Source organism: Apodemus sylvaticus, chromosome 4 (genome assembly GCF_947179515.1).
Source record: "Apodemus sylvaticus chromosome 4, mApoSyl1.1, whole genome shotgun sequence".
NCBI classification, from domain to species: Eukaryota; Metazoa; Chordata; class Mammalia; order Rodentia; family Muridae; genus Apodemus; species Apodemus sylvaticus.
This window is the reverse complement of record NC_067475.1, coordinates 145144657-145170098: the sequence shown is the minus strand read 5'-3', so window position 1 is coordinate 145170098 and position 25442 is coordinate 145144657. Positions and strand designations below refer to the sequence as shown.

The 25442-nt window shown below is 37.1% G+C and overlaps 1 protein-coding gene across 1 annotated transcript in view; it reads right to left on the bottom strand.

Annotated features, from left to right (window-relative positions):
- Naaladl2 (N-acetylated alpha-linked acidic dipeptidase like 2) overlaps nt 1–25442 on the bottom strand; it is a 145835-nt gene that overhangs the window by 107111 nt on the left and 13282 nt on the right. The gene's annotated exons all lie outside the window — the stretch shown is intronic.

Sequence of the window (25442 nt, the reverse complement as noted above, 5' to 3'; positions counted from 1 at the left end):
AGAGAGAATTAAATTAAAAAATAGAACTATTCCAATAGAATGAATGGATAGAAAGAAACAGTTGAAGAGCTTTCAGTACTGGTCTTGGTTGGGGGTTTCTTTGTATGACAGTAAAAGCATAAGCAACACAAATAAAGACACATAACAAAATAAACCTAAAATCATTTTCTTCATTCAAGTAGTTACAAATGGAATAAGTAACTAAGTAAAATAGTAGGAAAATAATTTTGGCAGAGTATATCTCATAAGGGGTTGCTATATGAAATATAAAGGAAAACATACATCTTGCTAGTAATAGGTACCTAAGTGTAGCAGTTTGAATCTTAATTCCTTCCGTGGGTTCATACATTTGAATCCTTAGTCATAAGAGAGTACACTATTTGAGAGGGATTAGGAGGTGTGGTCTTTTTGGATTAGGTATGACTGTGTGAGGGAAGTGCAACACTGGGAGTATGTTTTAAGGTTTCAAAAGTCCAAGCCAAGCCCACCTGCTCTCTCTTTCTATTGCCTGTGGATCCAGATGTAGAACTCTCAGCTGCAATTCAAGCACCATGTCTGACTGACTGTGTGTGACCATACATCCTGCTATGCTAATGGTTGATTATACATTTGAAAATTTAAGCAAGGCCAAGTAAAGTGTTTTGTTTTACAAGAGCTGCAGTGGTCATGATATCTCTTTACAGCAATCGGACAGTGACTCAGATAGTAAGGAAATAAATGCTCAGATTTTAAAATGAGTGCAGAAATTGATCAGACGTCCTTCCACAAGCAGTATTCTAGTATGTCAGAAGCTGCCATCTGTCATTCATAAGGATGTTCAATATAGAGGCAGGCAACAATTGTGTGTAGCCTCGCCATCTTCAGAAGGCAAGATAGTAAGACTAGTACAAGCCAACATTGGAGAGAGTGTGGGAAAGAGAGCCATCATACACTGTTGTGAGAACATGGGTGGGGCAGGCATGAGGAAGAGACAGGAGATTATTTAATAAATCAGCACCATCACTGCCACAGTCTTACTACTTTGCTGAGATTATAATAGAATTACATCCTTCCCCTTTCCTTTTCTTATCCAAAAAGACTCTCATATACCCCATCTTGCTGTTTTTAAAATTTATTACATCCTTTTTATAATTCGTAGTTCTTGTGTGCATGTATGCATTTTCTGAGCTATCACCTTTGCAGTCAAAGTAATGTTACTCATATATATGTTTCCAGGGCTGATCATTTGGTAATGGGTAACTAGATGGTGTGTTCTTCCTTGGGAAAGACTATTTCTCCCACTCTCAGCACTCCTTACTTGCTTCTAGCTTTTAAGGGAATGTTTGAGACCTTGTCTGTGAGCTTTTCCTACTTATTTGGCTGACATATGTACTAGTGATGCTCTTGTTTAGCTCATATTAGGCAGTCATGCTGGAGAGACTTTGACTGTATAGTGTCTGGCCAGCTATTCAGTGTTAGTGAAGTCATAGATCTTGAAAGAGAATATACAGAACCTTTCAATCTGATCAGCCCAATCCCTAAAAACAATATAAACATTTTTCTTTATACCCACCGATATATGTAATCCTCACTCTTCATAAAGGAAACTTCTTGCAACAACAGATAGGGAAAAACCTCCTCTCACAGAAAATCACAAAGACAAAATTGTGGAGGGTAGTCTCAATGGATAAACTGACAAAACATTCCTACAGTTAAGGTTCAGGGCACTTTGGGAAATGAGGCCAGTTAACTCTTAAGAGACAGAGGATATGAAAAGATTTAAATCATATTTCTGAGACTCCCCTCTATTCCCATATTAATAGCATTGCAACAAGGAAAAACATGAACATCCTGAATGTCCATTGTGTCCTCAATGGGTGAATATACTGAGATGAATCTCTACTGTTTTTATCATACATACAAACTTATAACAAAATACTGTTTAACAAAGTGTACTCTGGCTATTTACAACAATGCATATACACTGTGGGAGACATTATGCTACTTAAAGTAAGTCAGACCTGGAAAGACAAACTCTGCATGATCTCACATGTGAAAAAAACAGTCATATATGAATAGAATCAAAGAACTTATGGGAAGGTTTTGGTGGTGATAACATAAAGAAAAATGTAGCATTTTATCTAAAATGTACCATTTTTATGATTAAGATGCTAAAGTCTAGAGAGTGGATGTAGACCATGGAGACAGCACTAAATGTCTTATTTACTTGAAATCTAACACAAGTGTAACAAGTTGGGTAGTGAAGTCTTAATTAACTTTGATTTAGTACACAGTATACACATATGTCAAATTACTTTATTTTATATATTCAGTACATATACTTTATAATGGTTAAATTAATATCATAAGTAAATGATTTTTAAATTTTTTTTATAATTTTTTTCATTAATTTCACATGTTTTTACCCAATCCTACTCATTCCCCCATGCTTTCGTATCTGTCTTACACCCCCCCCCTTTACCCCAGGGGGGAAAAAAAAGAAGATAGAATTTTAAAAATTATCTTGTGGAGCGGTAAGGTGTCATAGTGTGTCACAAAGAAACCCTTTTTTTCTACCCATCTTTACTTGTAAGTATTCACTATAATGAGTCATTTTTCCATTTCAAGGCCTCTGGCATCTGCTACCCTATTGTTACTGGATCCTCACAGGGACTTCTCTTGGATATGCTTGGTGCCCTGTGTCATACAGCTTTGGATTTTCAAGAAAAGGCTTTTCACACACTCTAGCAGATCATAGATGGGGTAAACATTGGGTTGAGCCTACAAAGCCCAAATTTTTAACCTAGAATTGATCCTGTCTAAAGGAAATACAGGGACAAAGTGTTGAGCAGAGACTGCTCTACCTGGGTATCCATCCCATATACAGACACCAAACCCAGGCACTTTGCAGATGCCAAGAATTGTTTGCTGACAGAAGTCTGATATAGCTGTCTCCTCAAAGGCTCTGCCAGACCCTGAAAAATACAGAGGCAGACACTCACAGCCAACCTTTGGACTGAGAACAGTCCCCATTGGAGGAATTAGAGAAAGGACTGAAAGAGTTGAAGAGGTTTGCAACCCCGTAGGAAGAACAACAATATCAACCAACCAGGCCACCCAGAGCTTCTAGGGACTAAACTACCAACCAAAGAGTACACATGGAAATAGAGGGACTCATGGCCCCAGACACATATGTAGCAGAGGATGGCCTTGTTGAGCATCAATGGGAGTAGAGGCCCTTAGTCCTATGAAAGCTCAATGCCCCAGTGATCATGCTTTTCAATTTTGTGTGTGGGGGAAACCAGGAAAGGGTACAACATTTGAAATGTAAATTAATATCTAATAAAAAAAAGTTTCTCTTAAGATATAGATTTGGTGGGCTAAAAATGAGGCAAGGCAGCTTGAAATCAGTTATGTTGCCAGTTTAGTCACACCAAGTTAAGGTCAGTAGAGCCAAGCACCAGTAAAAAAGAAACATGGCTGCTTTAAAACTTACTTCTCTTTCTTTTTTATGCAATCAAATATAATTAAGAATTTATTTCTTATTAGACTCTTTTTCCCACCTGATTCAATCAAATCCTGTCCTGCTTGTACCCTAGAGTCTGTACTGCTTAATATGTGTGATATTCCATTCCTGTGTGCACATGCACACACATTGACAAGCATACATATATGCACACACATATGTACATGAACATAAACACAATCACATGCACACACCCAGACAACCATACATATATATGCACATACATACATGAAAACAAACATAATCTCATGTATCCACACATATGAATGAACATACCTATATACTCATGAACACATACATAAACACACACACACAGGTATCCACTATTAAACTCCATAATCGGTTGCATATTTTATACATATCATGGGCATTTCGATAAAGATGAGTGATATGTTCTTCCCAGGACCATGCATTTTTCTCCCAGTCCTTCCCTGTCTGCTTTACTGTTTCCACATCTATGAAAGCTGCATGATGCTTAGAGGTCCAGTCAGTTCTTGCTTCAGATATATTCTGTTCATACTGACTTTTTCTTAATCTCAATAAACTGAAGGGCTTTAAATATCAAAAACATGCTGGCTAGTCTAAGGTGTGCATTTCTTTGCTGAGCTATAGACTCAAATACATTCTTCCATATCAAGTAGGCAACGTATCTTATCTGATATTCATCAAGTTCCAGATTCTGCCTCTATGAAATGTGTGCCTTTTGATTTTTCAAAAATGAATAAGATTTACATGCTTTTGGTCCATTAGCCTTAAATGTAGCCACATTTTCTTTTACCCCTTTTATCTCATCAAACGTGTTAATATCAAATTATGTACAGAATTTAATATCTTCTTACTGCCTCTACTATATTTCCCTAATATAAGTCATTACCATTCTCTATCCAGATTAGTTCAATTACTTTTCTGCCACTGCAGTATGCATAACCTTCTCCAATTTTCTCACCTTAAAAAAAAAAAACAAAAAGACAAAGCAAAGCAAATAACAATGAGTATTAGAGCAAGCATATATTGGTATTAAATTTAAGTGAAATAATCAATTCTTTATTTAAAATGCACATATTTCAATTGTCTAATTATCTTATGTTTGAGGTGGATTGGCAGTTTAACAAGGACAAAGACACATTAAACAGTGGGAACATGTGGACAGCTGTAGATCACTTAGAAGTGAAGCACAGCAGAAAAAAAGTGAAAGGAAGAGGAAGAAGGAGGAGGAGGAAGAAGAAGTAGAAGAAGAAGCAGAAGAAGAAGAAAAAGAAGAAGAAGAAGAAGAAGAAGAAGAAGAAGAAGAAGAAGAAGAAGAAGAAGAAGAAGAAGAAGAAGAAGAAGAAGAAGAACAAGAAGAAGAAGAAGAAGAAGAAAAAGAAGAAGAAGAAGACAGAACTAGAAGTCACATCACGAATGCCTGAAGCAAGGAATAAGATTTTGAGCAGTCCTCACTAAATTAGTATGAAATATTAAATTTATTTAGAATATAAAGAACATTGCCAAGGTTTTAATTTATTAAATATTCAGAAGCACTAATATAGACAAAAATATCCCCCAGCAGCACCAAGTTAAGATTACTGGATGGCAGGCTTCATCCTCAAGGCCACCACCCTAACATCTAACATCTCCAATTCTTCATAAGCTTTGACAAGTGTGTTGAGTTGCCTTCAGTACTAGCATACTTCAAAAGTCTATGTAGTTAAGATAAAAAACAACACAAAAGGAAAAAAAAACATAACCAAATTAAAAAACAAAACAAAACATCACAACCTCCTCTAAACTTAAAGTTCCTGTATTTGTTTTCTTTTTGTAGGAAGGGGCTTTTTTTCTGTCTTGAACATCTTTTTCTAATCTCTTTTCTCTTTTCTGCTCTTGTCTTCTCTTTGCCTCTCTTCTTTTCATGTTTTCTTATAGCCCTTACTATTTGGGAACTCACTATTGAGATGAGGCTGGCCTCTAACTCAGAGATCTTCATACCTCTGCCTCTGGAGTGTAGGGATTAAAGGTGTATGGCATCACTGCCTAGCAAGTTTTCCATATATATACACATATACATACATATATATACATACACATATACATATATATATATATATATATATATATATATATATATATATACATACATACACATATATATGTATATCATACTGGACCTTCATAGATGTCTGTGGTTGGGATACATTTTCCCAAATTCTGGCAAATTTTATAAACCATTGTAGGACTATTAGGAGGTGGAATCTCTAAGACGTAACTTTACATCGTTATCTTCAGGAATGCATTCATTCTGATACTGAGAATATGTGTATATTAGAGAAATAAGTCTCTTGCCTTAGGAAAGGCTATGGCGTGTGTTCTCTGTCTCTCCCTGTCTCTGTCTGTGTCTGTCTGTCCCTCTCTCCCTCTGTCTGTCTTTGACTCCCTCATGTTGCTACCTTCATTCATGGAATACATGAGTACATTAATACATTAAGAAATCTCTGTGAGTTCTGTCCCTTGGACATGTACTTGCTATTCTCACAGACACAAGAATCACATTCTTAAAATTTCTAATTTTTCTGCCTATGATATTTTGTTCTAGTAATACACACAGAGATTAAGATGATGTCCATGATTTTTTTCTCCATTACTGGCACTGTAAGAAGTTTCTGTGTTGCTTATGTGGTAGAGTTCAGGCTGCGGAGACTGATGAACAAAAAAAGAAAGTTGCTTTCAGAAAGACTCACACAAAGTAGGTTAACTTAAAACAGGTGACCCCCATCCCTTAACTTGCTACCGCATTATGATTTCAGCAGTCCTGGGCTGTGCTGATCACAGTTTACCCCCCAGAAGCTCTCTAGTCACATTTTGCATATGTTTAATACTTGATGTCTAATTTCTCTTACTCACCAGAATTGGAAAGATATGCTTAATACATCTTTTTTTCTTCTCTTACTTCAAAGAGTTTTAAATCAAACAAGTCCTCAGTCAAAAATCAATGGTATCTGCAGCATCAGTTAGAATTGCGGAGTACCTTTCATCTGCATTCAGTCAGTTTTCATCACTGCATAAATCAACCTATCACATATCCTTCTTTCTGTTGATTGCAGTGACCATGGTACAATTAATTTGTGTGTAGAATGGGCATCTATTCCATCCTCCAAGCAATTGTAAACACAACTTTACCTGCTGTTTCAGGGCATAATATGCCAAACAGAAACTCCATGTGAAAGTGGGTTTTACACGTATGTCCCACTCTTTTGTTCTCTGAGATCCCTATGTTATAATGCAGAGTGTTTTCATAAGACTCCACTTTAATTCATGAAAGAGAAGTTATTTATTCTTGTTTCTACTATTACAATTATGTCAGCATTTCAGTGAGATAAAAATAAGGAGCAATGCACAGTTAATAGCCATGAGAAGCAACAAGGTGTTGTCCCATCTGCCTCTTTTGAATGCATCAGAGGGGTAACACAGAAAGGGGATAGCATTTGAAATGTAGCCAAAGCAAATATCTAATAAAAAAGAAAGCATACAGCCCATTCCAATTCTTAGATAAATTAATGGAAAGGAATGAAAGTTAAGCTCTGTAGACACATTCTTCAGAAAGCAATAGAAAGACACAAGAAGATCAGGGTTGAGACTGGATATGTCTTGACACGCTGATGTTCAGTGAAAGCAAATTCTGAGCAGGTAGGGTACACAGGTTACTGATTCTATTCAAATGGTAGGAACCTTTAGGCTCAAAGTGTAATTAGAATTGTGATATGGATTAAACATTGTGTTTTGCTATAGCTATTTTTAAGACAATTTTTCTCTGCACTCAAGGTAACCTGAGATTCTCAGTTGTTAGTGTCACAGGTGTGTGCAAGGATCCCTAATCTGGTTTTGATATTTTAATTAGAAATTAGAACACTTTGGATCCAACCCAAAAGAGCAATAGGTACTTACTTTTCACTTCATAAAGTGATAGTGTAGGGTTTCCCAGCTCTTCTTTCCTGTCTCCTTAGACTTAGAATGACTTTTGACACAGGTATATACATGCACAAGATTGCACATGCAATGTTTTCACAGTGTTCATCCCTAAAATGTCATATATTCCAAATTTCAAGGGAACAAATATAGTGCACACCCTCCTACATTTCAGGGATCACGATTAAAGAAAAGAATAGGAAGAGTTTAAGACTCAGAAGTGGTAGACAATGACAGAGAAACATCTCAACACAGCAGGGCAGATGTACATCTGAACACACAATGGTTGTAACAGCACACTCAAAATGTGTACAAGTCCAAGACCAGCTCAGAGAGGGGAGTTTGTCAAACACATACAATACTACTCCTAGCTTTGCAACAATTACCTGCCTCTGGGAGAAGGAGAGATAGTGGTCTCTTTGAGGGCAGCACCTGGTAAATCAACTATTGTGTTTCTGCATTTTGCCTCACTGCTGTGGTGTCAAGACTATGCTGGGGAGTCTAAACAGGGAGGCAGAGCCATTAGGCTTCATTCCTTTCTCCTCCTTTGGGATGCCAAGCTTTCAGGACATTGATATCCACTCAGAGGAGTCAGGATGCTGCCTCAGATAGGTACTCCAACCTGTGTTTCTCTGGATGACAACCCTAGGAATGACACCCCTAGGAATGACACCCCTAGGAAACTTGAGCAGTTGAAAACTGGATGTCTCTGGCCTGACATGAGTCAGTGGTGAAAGAAATTCAGTCTAGCGCAGGGTGAGTGTCAGGAGTCAGGAGTGGCTTTGTGTGGGAGATTTAGGCAGCATAGCTTGGTAAGAAAGGCTTTCCCTACAGCAGTCCTTGAGGAAGAAGATAGGACTTGCTTGTCCAAACTGTTTATTCATGGTAAAAAGGGAGCATAGGACTTACTCAGGTTGATTGTTTGACTTTTAAAAAGAGAAAACTAGAAAAATTATGGAATTGGGTGGGTAGAGACATAGGAAGGACCCGAGAATTGGAAAAGGGATAAGCACAATCCTAATATACTATATGAAAAAATTTTTCCAGTAGAATTATTTTAAAAGACAAAGAATTTGTGGATGGGTAATAGGTTTGAATCTAGAAAGAGTTGGCAGAGGTAAATATGATCAAAGCACACCCCTAATCAGAAGATAACATTACAATCAATTCCTATCTGCCTCTTTGCTTATTATTTTGCTCTCTGATCTAGTTTTGACATTTTTTTAGCCTCTATTTAATAAACCAATGTTTGCCAAGGCAGCATTATAGTAAGCTCAGATTTTGAGGCAGAAAGTTGGGCATCTGTCCATTCCTTGTTCAAACTTGGGACTAAAGAGTCCAAGATATCCTGTCCCAAAGATGTGAGTTACTAGAATGATGACCTAACCAATACCCATTGAGTAGTCAGACCTGTACAGATGTGTGTGCAGACCAAGTCAGTAGATAAAAAGTCCTTGTTCCTTTATGTCATGTGAATAAAGTCATTCTTATTACATTTCTTTATTCAGAATAAGGCAAAACATACTTACATAATTGACAGTTGACTCCTTTAAATTTTTCATGAAAATCTAAGATATCATTTGAAAGAAGGGGTGAAAAGTGCAGGACTCTGAGAGAAAACCAAGAACTGTCTGTGATGTGATTGATGATTATTTCAGTGAATCAGTTTATAGCTTTCTGAAAAGCTGATGAATCAAGGCACCATTTGTTCCAGTATTGATTTTTTATTATCCTCAATTAGTCGTGCTCTATTTGAAGACAGACTTTTTAAGGTTATATCTATATAGCAAGAAAGCAAGAGTTCATTTATGTACTTCCAACAACCAATTAGCCAACGTGGGATTTATATGGAATTTGCAAAGAAAATGCAGATAAATGAAGTATATTACAGCACAGGTGTTGAAAATTGCTATGCTTTTCAGTTTTGTGACAACCATGTGGTCACAGCACAAGTGAACAGAATTGGAAATAGCAGCCATTTTATTGCAAAAGCCATTGTAACACACAATTATTAAAATTGATTAATACTTGGCCCAATGGAGTTTCATTATCTCTGATCGATTCCAAGTGTTGCTCGTTAATGGCCTTCGCTCCTGTCATTTCAGCTCATTCATGTTCATTTCATATTCGGTCATTACATGAATGCTGACTTAGGGGACAGCACACAGTCCTCTCTGTGAGACCAAGCTCTCATCACAAGTCCCAAATGAATAAAGTGCTGAATACATAAGACCGTGTGATTCTTCATGCTCTGTTTGCAAATTTATACCCTTTAGAAGATGCATTTTAATATAGTTAATGCTTTAATACCCAAATAGTATATTACTGATTTAGGTGCACTACAGTGTATCACACTAGGATTTGTTTAAGATAGGCAACAAGAAAATGATTACTACATTATAGAAAAGATGAAAAATATCTTACCTAATACCATCTTTAGTCTAATTCAGTTAGGAACAACCAAGAATCCGGCTTGTTTGTCTTCTGTTAAGGCAACAAATGCTATTGTATTTGTATCTAAAGGGTCCCTTGAAGCCACATGCTGACTTTATATTAATTAATTTGCTTTCCTTCCTCTACTGGCAATGAAAGGAAAAATGAAAATTATTACAACAGTTTTTCTATGTTCCCCTATCTCTCTGCTGCTTCCAATTCTTTCAAACTGTGTATCTCATTAAGGGACTGCTCAATCTTTAGCTTCCAAATGAACCTAATGCTCTAAGCTGGTGCAGAAGGACTCCTCAGACCTGACCTTGGGCTATGTCTCTGTGGCTCCTCCCCATCTTCTTTTCTCTTCCTTTACTTTCTTCCCCTCTTATTATCAACCCTTGTACTAAAATTACCTCACAACTACATATGCATCAGTCCAGATTCATAGAACCACAGGCCATATACCACATGCAAATTAATATATACCAAAATGCCTTATACCTAAAACAGTCTTACCTCTCTCCCTGAAAGACCCCTTCAAATCTTATTTTTTTAATCAGCTATGTGTAAGACTGTCTGTTATTTCAAACCTCGCTAATAACTCTTCATAAAGTGATTTCCTAATGGTCGGCCATATTATTCCATATTCAATTTATCATTTAATTAAACATCTTTACCCATTATATCCTAATATTTGAAACAAGAATGCCATTTATATACTTTTAAATTTCCTGTTACTCAATGTTATTGCAAAGTTAAAGCAACGGACTATATGGGGGATAAAATTTAGGAGTTTTTGATGATTTTGTAGAACTTTTACAGTTGGCAATGTACATTTCTCTATATTTGTTCTGAGTATACAGAATATATTTAATAATAGCATTCTTCCTGGTTAAGCCTACCCCTAGGTAATTTTTGCATGACATGAAAGCTTATACTTATAGATACTGTGGTGGCTTCACTGTCTATGATCAGTACAGACTCAGGGGGCCACGACTGTATGTACAGTCTATTGTTAGCTGAAATCTCATTATGTAGCACCGGACTACATTGTAATTGTGAAAATTCTCAGGTGTTAGCTTACAATAAGCAAAAATTTAATTTCTTGCTAGTTATTGACTAGCACATCTTTTCTAAGGAGTGGAAATGAGAGCATATTAAGAGCACACTGCATAAAACTGATGCTATCTGTATCTGTGCCACAGCCTTGCATCTAAAAAGCCACAGAAAGAATCAATATGCTCAAAGCAGTAATCATGTGAGATAAATGGGCAGCAGGTGCCATTCTCCATCCATCATGACATCATTAGAGTAAAAAAAAATGCAGCCCTCTAAGCCACGCTGACAGTGCTTGCTGAACCAGAACCTGGTTGCAGATTTCTATAACTTGCATTTTGAAAATTCATTAAAAACTTTGATTTAGGCATTATAGGATATTGAATATAAGAGTCACCTTAATTAGTCATTGCTCTCTCTTGTATAGACAACCTATAGCATATTCTGAGTGGTCTATTTACAATTTAATGCTTTTGTCAAATGCCCCCAGGATGCTGTTCTAATGAAACCATGCCAGCTGGTGATGTAAACTAAAAACTCTTTATTGTCCCTGGGACCATTTCTTTCTGATTGTCTGTCTGTCTTTCTTTCTTTCTTTCTTTCTTTCTTTCTTTCTTTCTTTCTTTCTTTCTTTCTTTTTCTTTCTTTCCTTCCTTCCTTCCTTCCTCTCTCTCTCTCTCTCTTTCTTTCTTTCTTTCTTTCTTTCTTTCTTTCTTTCTTTCTTTCTTTCTTTCTTTCTTTCTTTTTTTCTTCTTTCTGTCTCTCTTTTCTTTCTTTCCTTCCTTTATTCCTTCCCTCCATTTTTTCTGTTTGGATTGATTCAAGTACTAGTACCATATTCACTAATGACAAACAGAAGTCAGGTGATACATTTTTGCTCTGTTATATGGATATTTATGCTGTATAGGCCTAGTAGGAATGTCTGAAGTTGCAGGATGGTTACAGTCTTAAATATGACTTGACAGAAGGAAAATAAGCTAATAGCCCATCCAAGAATTACACACATTTAGTCACCTTATTCTCCTATAAAAATGTTGATCTTCTATTCCATATACCTAGCAAATGCCTTCAAAAATGGGACATTTTAGCCCACAAACATAGAAAAATTCAGACTTACTCTCTAAAACAGATGCAATTCTGTCAGCATTATACTTAATAGACTTTGCCTGAAAATATTGTCAAAATAAGAATATTATCTGTCACTAACAATGATTACAATTTTATACATGACTTGTAAATTTCTCAGCATTTGAAATACCAAAAATAAACTTATGTGTATATTACTATGTGCCCTGCAGAGATCATGGCACTCATCAGCTAAGAAACTATAGTTAACTTCTGGTGTCTATGGTGTAATGCAACTAAAAATATCCCAATTTTGATGGTACACAAACAATCAATGTGCTCTGTGTATACCCAGGCACACAGTAGCCTTCAAAATCCTAACCTCTCTTTCTTCCTTGAAGGTACAGTTCAATACAATAACTACAAAGAACTAGGAAGACATTTCTGAAACTATGATTCAAGTACGCAGTAGGTGTTTAAATGTGTTTAATCAGAGTCAGAACCTGCAATTCACCAGTATGAATCCTGCCAACATATCTGAGTTTCTGTGTCCTTGCTCCTAAACTCAATTTAAAAATCTATTATAGTTTAGCAAAAAACACGGGAGACAGATTAGCTAACAAATTGGTAGAAACAAAAAAATTATAAAAAAATAATTCAATATGGAATTGGCTAAGTGGAACTACTGTCACCAATGTGTAAGTCCATTTAGTAACTTTTCCATTGCTTCTTTTTCATCTTTTCTTTTATTGAAAATATATTCTTTTTTCATACAGTGTATCATGATTACAGATTTTTCTTCCTTTAATCCTCCCAGTACTTCCCCACTTCTCCACCTTCTGTCTCCTGATCCACTACTATAGTCAACATCTTACATTACACAAGACAAACTGTTTGTATAGCCTGATTAAAATTCACACCTTTCATACTTCAAGCATCAGGTTTGAATTGAGCATTTTGGAACATTTTTGTGTTGCTGAAAAGTTATGACTATAGCTATATAATTTAGGATTTTGGAATATATTCTAAAACATATAGGTCAATTCTAATTCTTTGAATCTTTTGCCTCATCAGATTATTATTATATGCCACAGCTACATTTTTTTCATTGTAAAACTGACTCAAAATAAAAGTAAGAATATAATGTAGAGAGAGAAACAGAGACACTATTTTATTTTATATTTTATTTTTTATTTTCTTTATTTACATTTCAAATATTATTCCCTTTCCCACTTTCCCTCAGAAAACACCCTATCTCATTCCTGTCTCTCTCACTGCTCACCAACCCATGCACTCCCACTTCCTTATCCTGGTATTCCCCTATACTAGGGCATTGAGCTTTCTCAGGGCCAATGGCCTCTACTCCCTTTGATATCCAACAAGGCCATCCTCTGCTACATATGCAGATGGAGCCGTGGGTCCCTCCATGTGTACTCTTTGGTTCGTAGTTTAGTACCTGGGATCTCTGGGGGTATCATATTATTGTTCCTCCTATGGAACTTCAAACACCTTCAGTTCCTTGGGTCTTTCTCTAGCTCCTACATTGGGGACCTTGTGCTCATTCCAATGGTTGGCTGAGAGCACCGACCACTGCATTTGTCAGGTACTGGCAGAGCCTCTCAGAAGGCAGCTATATCAGGCTCCTTTCAGCAAGCACTTATTGGCATCCACAATAGTATCTGGCTTTGGTGACTGTATATGGAATGGAACCCCAGGTGGGGCAGTCTCCAGATGATCTTTCCTTCAGTTTCTGCTCTACACATTGACTCTGTATCTACTCCCATAGGTATTTTGTTCCTCTTTCTAAGAAGGACCTAAGTATCCATACTTTGGTCTTCCTTCTTCTTGAACTTTGTTTGGTCTGTGAATTATATCTTGAGTATTCCAAGCTTCTGGGCTAATATCCACTTATCAATGATTGCATACCATGTGTGTTCTTTGTGACTGGGTTACCTCACTCAGGAAGGTATTTTCTAGTTCCATGTATTGGCCTATGAATTTCATGAATTTATTGTTTTCAATAGCTGAGTAGTATTCCATTGTATAAATGTACCATGATTTCTGCATCCATTCCTCTGTTGAGGGACATCTAGGTTCTTTCCAGCTTCTGACTATTATAAAAACAGCTGCTATGAACATAGTGGATCATGTGTTTTGTTACATGTTGTAGCATCTCCTGTATATATGCCCAGGAGTTGTATAGCTGGGTCCTCAGGTAGTACTATGTCCAATTTTCTGATGTACAGGCAAACTGATTTCCAGAGTGGTTTTTCCAGGTTGTAATCCCACCAACAATGGAGGAGTGTTCCTCTATCTTCACATCCTGTTCGGCATCTGCTGTCAACTGAGGTTTTGATCTTAGCCATTCTGACTGGTGTGAGGTAGAATCTCAGGGTTGTTTTGATTTACATTTCTCTGCTGACTAAGGACGTTGAACTTTTCTTTAGGACCTTCTCGGCCATTCAGTATTCCTAAGTTGAGAATTCTTCATTTAGCTCTGTACCCCATTTTTAATAGGGTTATTTGGTTCTCTGGAGTCTAACTCTTTGAGTTCTTTGTATATGTTGGATATTAGTCCTCTATCAGATGTAGGATTGGTAAAGATCTTTTCCCAGTCTTTTGGTTGCCCCTTTGTCCTATTGACGGTGTCCTTTGCTTTACAGAATCTTTGCAGTTTTATGAGGTTCCATTTGTCAATTCTTGATCTTAGATTATAAGCTATTGGTGTTTGGTTCAGGAAAATTTCCCCTGGGTCCATGTGCTCAAGGGTCTTCCCCACTTTTTTTTCTATTAGTTTCAGTGTATCTGGTTATATGTGGAGGTCCTTGATCCACTTGGACTTGAGCTTTGTATAATGAGATAAGAATAGATCAATTTGCATTCTTCTACATGCTATCCATCACTTGAACCAGCACTGTTTGTTGAAAATGCTGTTTTTTTTTTCCACTGTATGGTATTAGCTCCTTTGTCAAAGATCAAGTGACCGTAGGTGTATGGGTTTATTTCTGGGTCTCCAATTATATTCCATGATCTACTTGCCTGTCACTGTACCAATATCATGCAGTTTATGTCAAGGTTGCTCTGTAGTACAGCTTTAGGTCATGGATGGTGATTCCACCAAAAGTTCTTTCGTTGATGAGAATGGTTTTTACTATCCTGGGTTCTTTGTTATTCCAGATGAACTTGCAAATTGCTCTTTCTAGCTCTTATGAAGATTTAAGTTAGAATTTTGATGGAGAATGCATTAGATCTGTAAATTAATTTTGGTAAGATGGCCTTTTTTTAACTATATTAATCCCACTAATCCATGAGGATGGAAGAACTTACCATCTTCTGAGATCTTCTTTGATTTATTTCTTCATAGACTTGAAGTTCTTGTCATATAGATCTTTCACTAGTTTAGTTAGAGTCACACCAAGGTATTTTATATTATCTGTGACTCATTTTCACGTGGGAGACATTCTCTTTTTTCCTAAGTTCAGTATAAAAACAAATTCACCGATACATGCCACCCCCAGACAGTATTTTAAACGTAATGCATACTTAACACGGTAAATTGTTTAGATTCAAAAGAAGATAAAAAATTTGTTGGGATAAATCTGCACCTATAAAAAAAAATCTTATATCCATATATTTTCCTGGGCCTAGACCCTGAGACATCTTTGGATTATTTTACCCCCTCTACATATTGGCTTTGGTTTATCAGTTATGTTTGCTATGATACTTTACACAAAAGTAATAAAAATTATATGGTTTTATTCGTGTGGTTTAAAAATCCTCTAATGAGAATGCTGGCCTTTCTCATGATAGCTCTTTGAATGTGTATTACTAAAGGTTAAACAGTCAGCTTCCACCTGTGGCTGAGGACGTCTCTCTTTTTAGGAGACTTATTGAAATTGGTTTTCAGGCTATGGTCTTCTAAATACCCTATTCTTATAAGACAACAAGTATTATCTGCATGAAGCAGTGCTTAGTAAATTGAGATAAAAAATGGCTTTACTGTGACTCTGAAAAATCACAAAAACACAGATTGCCATTGATCATGGCTCTCAAAAATTTATAAGTAGAAAACAGTCTTGGAAGATAAAACAATAGCATTTCCTCCAGAAAACTAGCGAGGTTTGCTTATACCCTTGACCAGATTAATACAGCAGTTTCCTTCAAGGGAACAGGGAACCATATTTTAAATCCAGTAAAAATGGAGTGGGGATCTCCAGTGTCTAGACCCAGTTACTAATGCACTGTCACTTTTCTCAGTGTTGTAGAGCCCTCTTTAATACCCTTGCAGGAAATAGGGTGCCCACCTGTCCCATATCCAGTCACCAAATGCAGACACTATTGTGGATGTCAAGAAGTGCATGCTGACAAGAGCCTGATATAGCTGTGTCCTGAGAGGATCTGCCAGAACCTGATAAATACAGAGGTGGATGCTCACAGCCAACCGTTGGACTGAGCATGAGGTCCCTAATGGAGAACTTAGAGAAAGGACTGAAGGAGCTGAAGGGGTGTGCAACCCCACAGCAAGAACAAAAATACCAATCAACCAGAACCCCTAAAGCTACTGGCAGAAAAAAACATTAACCAAGTATTGTACTTGGAGGGACTCATGGCTCCAGCCATATATGTAGCAGAGGATGGTATTAATGGGAAGAGAGGCCCTTGGTCTTGTGCAGGCAGAAATGTGAGGGTGGGGAGGCAGGATGGGTAGGTGAACACCACCATAGAAGCAGGGCGTGGGGTGATGGGATAGCGAGTTTCTTGGGGTGGGTCAGTTTGAAAGGGGAAAACATTTGAAATGTAAATATAAAAAATGTACAATAAAAAATAAAAGGAAATGGGGTTCAAAGTACTCATGCAGAAATACTGCTAAGGTTGCTAAGCAGTAATATACTATGACTTTCACCCAGTGGTCCAAGTCCTCTATCTTTATTCATGAAAACATAGCAGGCTAACATGCTAAAAGTGCTATAAAATCTCAGGCTATTCATGGCTCTTGAAAATGAATGTAAAGGAGATAGCAGGGACATGGAAACCTCAAAGCATAAAATATTTAACTATACAAAGTTGGGTATAAGACTTTGATGAATTTTGAGTGTCATTTAAAAGTATCATATCTCTTATAATATTAGCTATGTGTCTAATAATCCGTAGGTGCTCTACCACTTTCTTGGCATACCACCTATCTGACATATTTACTATTTGTCTACTGTATAATAGATAACTGGCCTTTTTCCAGAATGTCTTTGTTTCTAATTTTGAACTCTCTTGTGAAAATGCATATCTAGTCTTAGGAATTCTGTTACAGGATTTTCCATTTCCAATTACATTAGGGCAACAAGAGGCCTGGGATTGGCCTGGGAAAAGGGAGAGATAGCTAAGACTTGCAGGGAGACAGAGCATCTGGAGGGAGAGAGGAGAAAGGCCAAGATAGTGGCAGATGAGAACCAGCCTGGTTTTAACCAGCCTCGGGTAGCTATGATATCATTAGCTTAGAATAATTGGGATAAATCTTTCATCATTATCAATTGGTTCTGAAATTATTGTATTGGCATCTTGAAAAATGAGAATTTATTGAAACATAAATCTGACTGGTTAATTATATGGTTCAAGAGTTTTCTTTTACTTGGTTACTGGAATGCTGGACCACTGTGGGTGGAGAGAAAACTAGTGGCTGAGCCAAGCACTGCTAGGGCTAGCTGGAGAATGTTATCAGCAGCAGAAGTGCCTGAGCATGTTCTGGCCCTGCCAGGGAGTTGTCACATTGAGACAGGAGTGTGGAAAGTTGAAAGGTTCCATATTAATAATTCCTGCAACAGGCATATTACTTTGGAAGGTATGTAGACACTAAAAACATAAAGACAAACCTCTTCTCCCAAAATTGCATATGTATCCTTGATTCACTAACCAGAAAAACCATTTTGAGTTCTCTCCCAGAGGAATAATATAACCACAAACTCAAAGTCACACCCATTTTGAGAATCAAAACAATCCTAAGCAAATTAAGTAAACTGAAATACTGTATGTGCCTTGTCTACTTTGCTCAGCAGGATAAGAAACTGTGGAGCCCATGTTAGAGAGCGTATGAGTATCCTGTGGCAGATTAAGCAATATCGTACCATCTACTTTTCTGGAGCCACAGACATTAATAATTAATACCTGGTCAAAGCAGGCAATGTTTATCACTGCACTCTCTACTCTGGAGTCAATGACTAATTTTAGCTATCCTAGTTCTGAATCACAGGTGAAAATTCCCCATGTGATTCAGACAGAATCTTTATATTAATCTATCCTAAAAGCAAGTAATTCCAATGTTAAATTCACAGTTCAATCCATCTGCCCTAAAGAAGTAGATAACTTCATTCTTTTTCTCTCTCAGAGCAGCCTGTAATTTCTCACAGCAGGGGACTCAGGGCTGCTTTGTTTTCAACTCCAGCACTTGAGTACATGGGTCACCTCAGTGCTCACTTCACAAAAAAATAAAATAAAATAAGACTCTCTCAGGGTAATAATCTTAAATTTCTAGTGGCTTCTTGCCCAACACATTGATACCCACCTGTTGCAGGAAACATTCTCCATGGTCCTGCTGCTCTTACCTGGACAATCCCAGGCAGGGTGTGACCAAACTCCCAGGCTCCTGTTGCTGGTAACTCTCTCCAGCTATTCTCCTCAGTGTCTCCTCAGTGTCAGGCTTAGCAACTAATTACCTCTCAGACATTGGCAATCCCACATTCCAGTATCCATGTAAAGAAAAACTCATTTTTTAAATTTTGATATGTATTTTTTATTTTTTTACTAGATATTTGCTTATTTTACATTTCAAATGATATTACCTTTCCTAGTTACTCCTCCAAAAACCCCTATCCCATCCCTCTTATCAACCCCCCTTCCACTTTCCTGGCCTGCCATTCCCCTACACTGGGACACTGAGCCTTCACAGGACCAATGGCCTCTCTTCTCATTGATGTCTGAAAAGGCCATCCTCTGCTACATATGTAGCTGGTGCCATGTGTCCCTCCATGTGTACTCTTTGGTTGGTGGTTTAGTTCCTGGGAATAAACCAAACAGATTTATGTATCAATGAATTCTCAATTTACAAGATGTCAATGTAAGAATTTCAGAACCAATTGAAGATAAAAACTTTATCCCAATTATTCTTTTATCTTTTACTTTTGTTTTATTAGATATTTTATTTATTTACATTTTAAAAGTTATCTCCTTTCCTCATTTCCTCCCCTCCTAGAAATCCCATATGCTATCCTCCCTCCCTCTGCTTCTATTAGGGTGTTCCTCCCCCCACTCCACTCCAACCTCCCCACCCGCAATTCCCCTACACTGGGGCATCTATCAAGCCTTCTTCATAGGACCAAGGACCTCTCCTCCCATTGATGTCTCACAATCCTCTGCTACATATGCAACAGAAGCCATGTGTGTTCCTTGGTTGATGACTTAGTCCCTGGGAACTCTGGGGGTTAAGGTTGGTTGATATTGTTGCTCTTCTATGCAATTGCAAACCTATTAGGTTCCTTTAGTCCTTTCTCTAATTACTCCACTGGGGAGCCTGCAATTCAGTCAGAGGCTGTGAGCATCTGCCTCTGTATTTGTAAGACTCTGGCAGGGCCTCTCAGTAAACAGTCATATCCGGGTCCTTTCAGCAAACATTTTTGGCATCCACAATAGTGTCAGGGTTTGGTGACTGCATCTGGGATGAATCCCCACGTAGGTCAGACTCTGGTTGGCCTTTCCTTCAGTCTCTGCTCTATACTTTATTTCCATATTTGCTGCTGTGATATTTTGGTCCCCTTCCCTGAAGAGTCAAAGCACCCCCAATTTAGTCTTCCTTCTTCTTGAGCTTCATGTGTTCTGTGAATTGTATCTTTGGGGGCTATTATCGACTTATCAGTGAATGAATACCATGTGTGTTCTTTTGTGATTGGGTTACCACACTGAGGATGATACTTTCTAGTTACATCCATTTGCCTAAGAATTTCCTGAATTCATCATTTTTAATAACTAAGTAGTACTCAACTGTGGAAATATACCACATTTTCTGTATCCATTCCTCTGTTGAGGGACATCTGGGTTCTTTCTAGCTTCTGGCTATTATAAATAAGGCTGCTGTAAACATAGTAGAGCATGTGTTCTTATTACATGTTGGAGCATCTTCTGGGTATATGCCCAGAAGTGGTATAGCTGGGTCCTCAGGTAATATTATGTCCAAATTTCCAGTGTGGTTTTACCAGCTTACAATCCCACCAGCAATGGTGAGTGTTCCTCTTTCTCCACATCCTCGCCAGCATCTGCTGTCACCTAAGTTTTTGTATCCCAATTATTCTAATGTTATCATATCATAACTACCTGTGGCTGGATAAAACCATGCTGGTTCACCTCTGCTGCCATCTTGGCCTTCCTCCTCTCTTCCTCCAGAGACCCTCTCTCTTTGCAACTCTTAGTTCCACCTCCCTTTTTCCTGTCCAATCATAGGCATCCTGCTGTCCTAATATAATTGGACAGGGAAAATCCTACAGCATACCATCTTTTCTGTTTAATTAAAAAAAAACTTTCTCTCAAAATATAAATTGAGCACAGTTATTATCATTTTATAATTTATACAGTATGAGATAGACCTAACACCCAGTCCATCATTTTTGTTCATTAAATAGAACCTCTGTCATCTATCCTAACTTGAAGGACTTATAATTTTACACCTGACCTATGCCCTGGCTTTAGATTGTATGTCATCTGAAAGTCATCCTCTCAAATCTGTTCTCTCAAAGTAAATAACCTAGGTTGTCTAGAAGACTATGTTGCTTTTCAGCCCTATCAGAAGTCTGAGAATGAACAACAGGATTCCTTCTGGATCACTTATGACATTACACATAACAGCTTTGTGTCAAAATCATCCATGTAATTGTTTCGTTTTACTTCCTAAGAGAATCTTTCACAAATTCTTTCTGAACAATGCAACCTTATCAGACATGTGGATTTCTTTCTTTGTTATTTCTGCCCACATGGCATTGTGTATCATTTTGAAAGTCAAACCACCTAGGCATATCATCTTTTATCTGTCCCTTTCTGCCTTTCCAGGCACACTTCTGACAAAACAAGAGCTTCTCTTCTAGCTCTCGGTACAGCCTTTTCCCTTACTGCACTTCATACTTGGGGCCTCATTTTACAATTATTTATGATAGGGCACATGGATGGTGTCACCATATGGGCATAAGAACACTGAGCATGCTCAAATGCTGGGAATCTTAGAGATTTGAGCCAGAACAGTTGAACTGCTCCCTTCCGACCTTTGTGCTTATTCTGGGACACATAGCCACAAGCAACAACTGAGGTGATCTCATGCAGTCAGTCATGTAACACAGCACATGGAAAGTCTTTTCATGCTAACAAGACATCTCAGCAGCTTTAGCCTGCAATGAGCTTCCTTTCCTAGATAGCCTCATGTCCTTCTCCCAAAATATATAATCCCTAATTCACCCCAAATAAAGCGTACATGTTCATATTCTCACCAATAACAGAATATAAACAGGCTGATATCATTTCAGAGTACTGCTTCATTAGAGATCACCAGAGAAAGGCCTTAGATTAAATGAGCCCTGACACTAAGACTCATGAAGAAGACCTTGTTTCTGGACTTTGCCTACCATCCCCTGAGGCTGTGTCTAGGTGGCATCTAGACAGAGCTAGCAGAGAGGCAGAAGACAGACTACATCCTGCAGACTCGCTTCGCTGTTTGGACTTTGTCTAGTCCTCCTTGAGCCAGAGTATTGGCAGCATCCAGATACAACCAGAGGAGAGGCAGAGCATGGTACCACAGTTTATAAGTAAAAATAATTATTTCTCATAAGATTTTAACTTTTTTTAGAGGATGTATTCCTTTTGCTTTCTATATTTTATACTTAATAGAATGCTATGCTTCATAATAGAGAATGATAACAGAAAAAATGAAGAAGTTAGGAAGAACCCTGGGCTGGGAGATAAACCAAAAAACAGCTAAAAAAAAGGATGATGGCCAGTAAGAAATCATGAATGGAGAATGAATGAAGACTTTTAACCACCAGATAAAATACTAGGCAATGGTAACAGCAAGTAATCATCTTCCTCACTTATTACTTGGTCTCCCATAGTAAGCCCTAGTGACTGAATAAACCAGTGTTAAAGGCACTTGATTAAGACTTGTGATGGAAGGCTATTAGGTGTTTTTCTCTAATATAAAGTGTATTTATTAAGAACAATTGAGGATGGAGAGATGGTTTAGTATATAAGAGACTTAAAGGCTTATTTCTCTGGCAGAGAACACAGGTTTGGTTCCTAGGACCCACAATGAAGCTACAGCCCTCTGCAACTTGTGTTCTAGGAAATCTGGTGCTGTTCTTGTCTCTGTGGGCACTATGCACAGTAGTACACAGACATAGATGCATACAAAACGACCATACACATGAAATAAAATCAAAGCTTTTTAAAATGGAACAATGCAAATTCTTTTATTTGGAAAGAGTATTCCTCACAGACACAATATAGGCTTGACCTTCTTTTATATATGCACTGGTTTGTTATGTTAAGGAGGTAGACTTATTTTAATGCACAAATTTGTACATTATTATGATTTAGGAAAATGAACATTATATAGGAATTTATGTCTTATGTTCAAAGTGAGAGAGACTTAAGTCAGGTTAATATGTTACACCAAATAGGCAAAATGACATTGAGCAAGAAACAGCATAGAGAAATCTAGAAAGGGCTTTTGTCAATGAGCATGAAACAAAGAACTTGGTAAGCCAAAAAAATAGTCTATGAAAGAAAACTCAGAATATACAGTGGTGTCATAGTGCAATGTACTTAATGTTTTCCATCCTTTCTATTTACCTATATGCAATGGCAAGACACATGGTGAAATACCAAAGTAAATTAAAATACACCATCCAGATATGCCTTAGGTAGTTACAAGGGATAACTGGTGCTTTATTGAATTAAAAAATTTATCAAGTTAATAAATTAAAGCCTTCAAATCTATGTAGCAGCTTGAACTACAATATTGGTACAAGCTAATCTTACAAGTTGTTCCCCACTGAACAGAGTTAATATGATAAAACCTGAGAAGAAAAAGAGTAAAAACGCCCACACTTATTTTATTTTTATTGAGAGTAAAAACCACCTGCACATATTTCTGTTCAGAGAAAATGGTTCAGTTTCATTTTTTTTTATCACAGACAGAAATATACTTCTCAGAATGAAACAGCTTCCTTTATTTCTTGTTCTCCCAAAATTTGACTTGCATATTTGGGGACATGTTAAAGTGCTCTAGATGATTTTGAGAGTTTATAAAAAGGCAATTTGATCCCGAATCACAGTTTTCTTTATTTCTCATACTGAGAATTGCATACCCTTCAGAAAAGGAGTCATGAGGGGAAGACATTAGCTTGTCATCTATTAGATAATAAAAAAGTTCCACAAGGGATGAGTTTCATATAATAACACTGTGAATAGGAGGCTTATTTGGATTTAATTCATCACTACATCATGTTGCACAAGAAAGCAATTTTTAAGCAATAGAATCTCACTTCATTTGTAAAGGACCCAGGTATAGCATACAATCAGCTATTGAAGACTGAAACTGATTTCCCAAACCAGACATAGAAAATTTAATATATTTAGCCAGTTATAATGAAAAGGAAGGTAGCTTCATTTTTTTTAGATAAGAATGTCACTTTGTAAATTCTGGAAATGTAATTTTGCTAGGGGAATTGACTTCAGTTTGATTCCGTGAGCAGGGTATACCAAAGAAAATGACTACCTTTATTAAATATTTGAAAACATTGGTAGATACAAAAGAATGTAATTAAAATTTGTGTTTTGTACTAGTTTAGTATTCCTACATTAAAGTAAGACACAAAATACAACAATCAATAAAATAAATGTAATTACTAACTTTGTTTTTAAGTACTAAGAATTTGACCTAGGGACTGATGCAAGCTAGGCAGGAGGTTTATCACTAGGCTACCATGCTAGGCATTTAAAAATTCTGCATTGGATAGAGCCTTCCATTAAACTCACCTTAAACTCACCATTCTTCTAGTCAAAATTTCAGAAGCTAGATTACATTTGTGAATAACTACACTTGGTTGAGCACAACAAATTCAGTATCAATATTTAGTTTATTCCTAAGGGCTGATGGTTTAAATTATTCAAAAATGACAGGGAATTTTTTTAGCTATTTAAATTATACTGTGTATTTAACCTTTATTCTTCAGAGAAGCAAAATCATGAAGAGTGGTGTGTGTGTGTATGTGTGTATGTGTGTGTGTGTATGTGTGTGTGTGTGTGTGTGTGTGTGTGTTTGTCTGTGTGCATATGCACACACGCACATAAGTGTGTGCTTACTTGAACATGCAATCCCCTGTGCACATGTGTGATTTTTCCTTTGGCTACTTTGCTTATTTTATAGACTTGAACTACCTATACAACTTACCTTCTGTCCCATTAGGAAATATACTTCAATGAATATGATAAAGTATTTCATATTCTTTGATAAACTTTGCATAATCTGTTTTAAATAGGTATTACCCTGTCATCTCTAAAACATTTTTATGGATGACAGAATTTATATCTTTGGCAGAAATTTTCAACTTTATTGCTTGATTTCTAGAGCTTTTAAATTTTCTTATTTTATCTTTCAAATTACTTTCCCTGCCATTTGAATCTGATTTCCTTCACTGTTAAAGGGAAATGCCATTGTCAATGCCACCTGTAGAACTGGTACTCTAGTTAATGTGATCATTACCTACTTTCCTATAGAAAGAGTGTTAGGAATTTGGACAAACTAGTAAGGGGTCAATAATTCTGTTTGTTGAAGAAATGATTATTATAATTTTCTTTAATGAAACCTGACTAATCTTGTTTCTTGGACTAAATAAGACTTTTGGGAGGGTAATAGAAAAGAAAGCATATCATAATTAGCTCAAATGGAAAAAATACAAAAAAGCAAGAATACCTTAAAGTTAATCAAATACCATGGCAGTCAGCTGAATCTGTCTTGAGATCCTGATTGTTGGGATCAAAATATCACTGACAGAAGATCATCAGGACACTAGAGTCCTAACAATGAGGTTGTTGCAGGGGCAGAAGAATCATGAGTGTAAGAGAAGGCTAGAAGACACAGCAAGCTCCAAGCCCTTCTGTAATACAGTACAACTTGAGAGAGTGCAGAGAATGAGAAAGGAGACACAAAATGATAAAGATGAAGACAAGGACAATAATGACGGGAGGAGAAAGAGGAAGAGGAGCAGAAGGAGGATGAGGAGGTGGGAAGTAAGAAGGTGACCTTTTAAAATAAAACAGAAAGTCAGTGAAAAATGAGCTTCCAAAAAGTTCATGGACCTTTATGCCCATGTTTATGTAATAAAAACAAAATCCACCAACTTAAAAATCAACTTGGTGTATT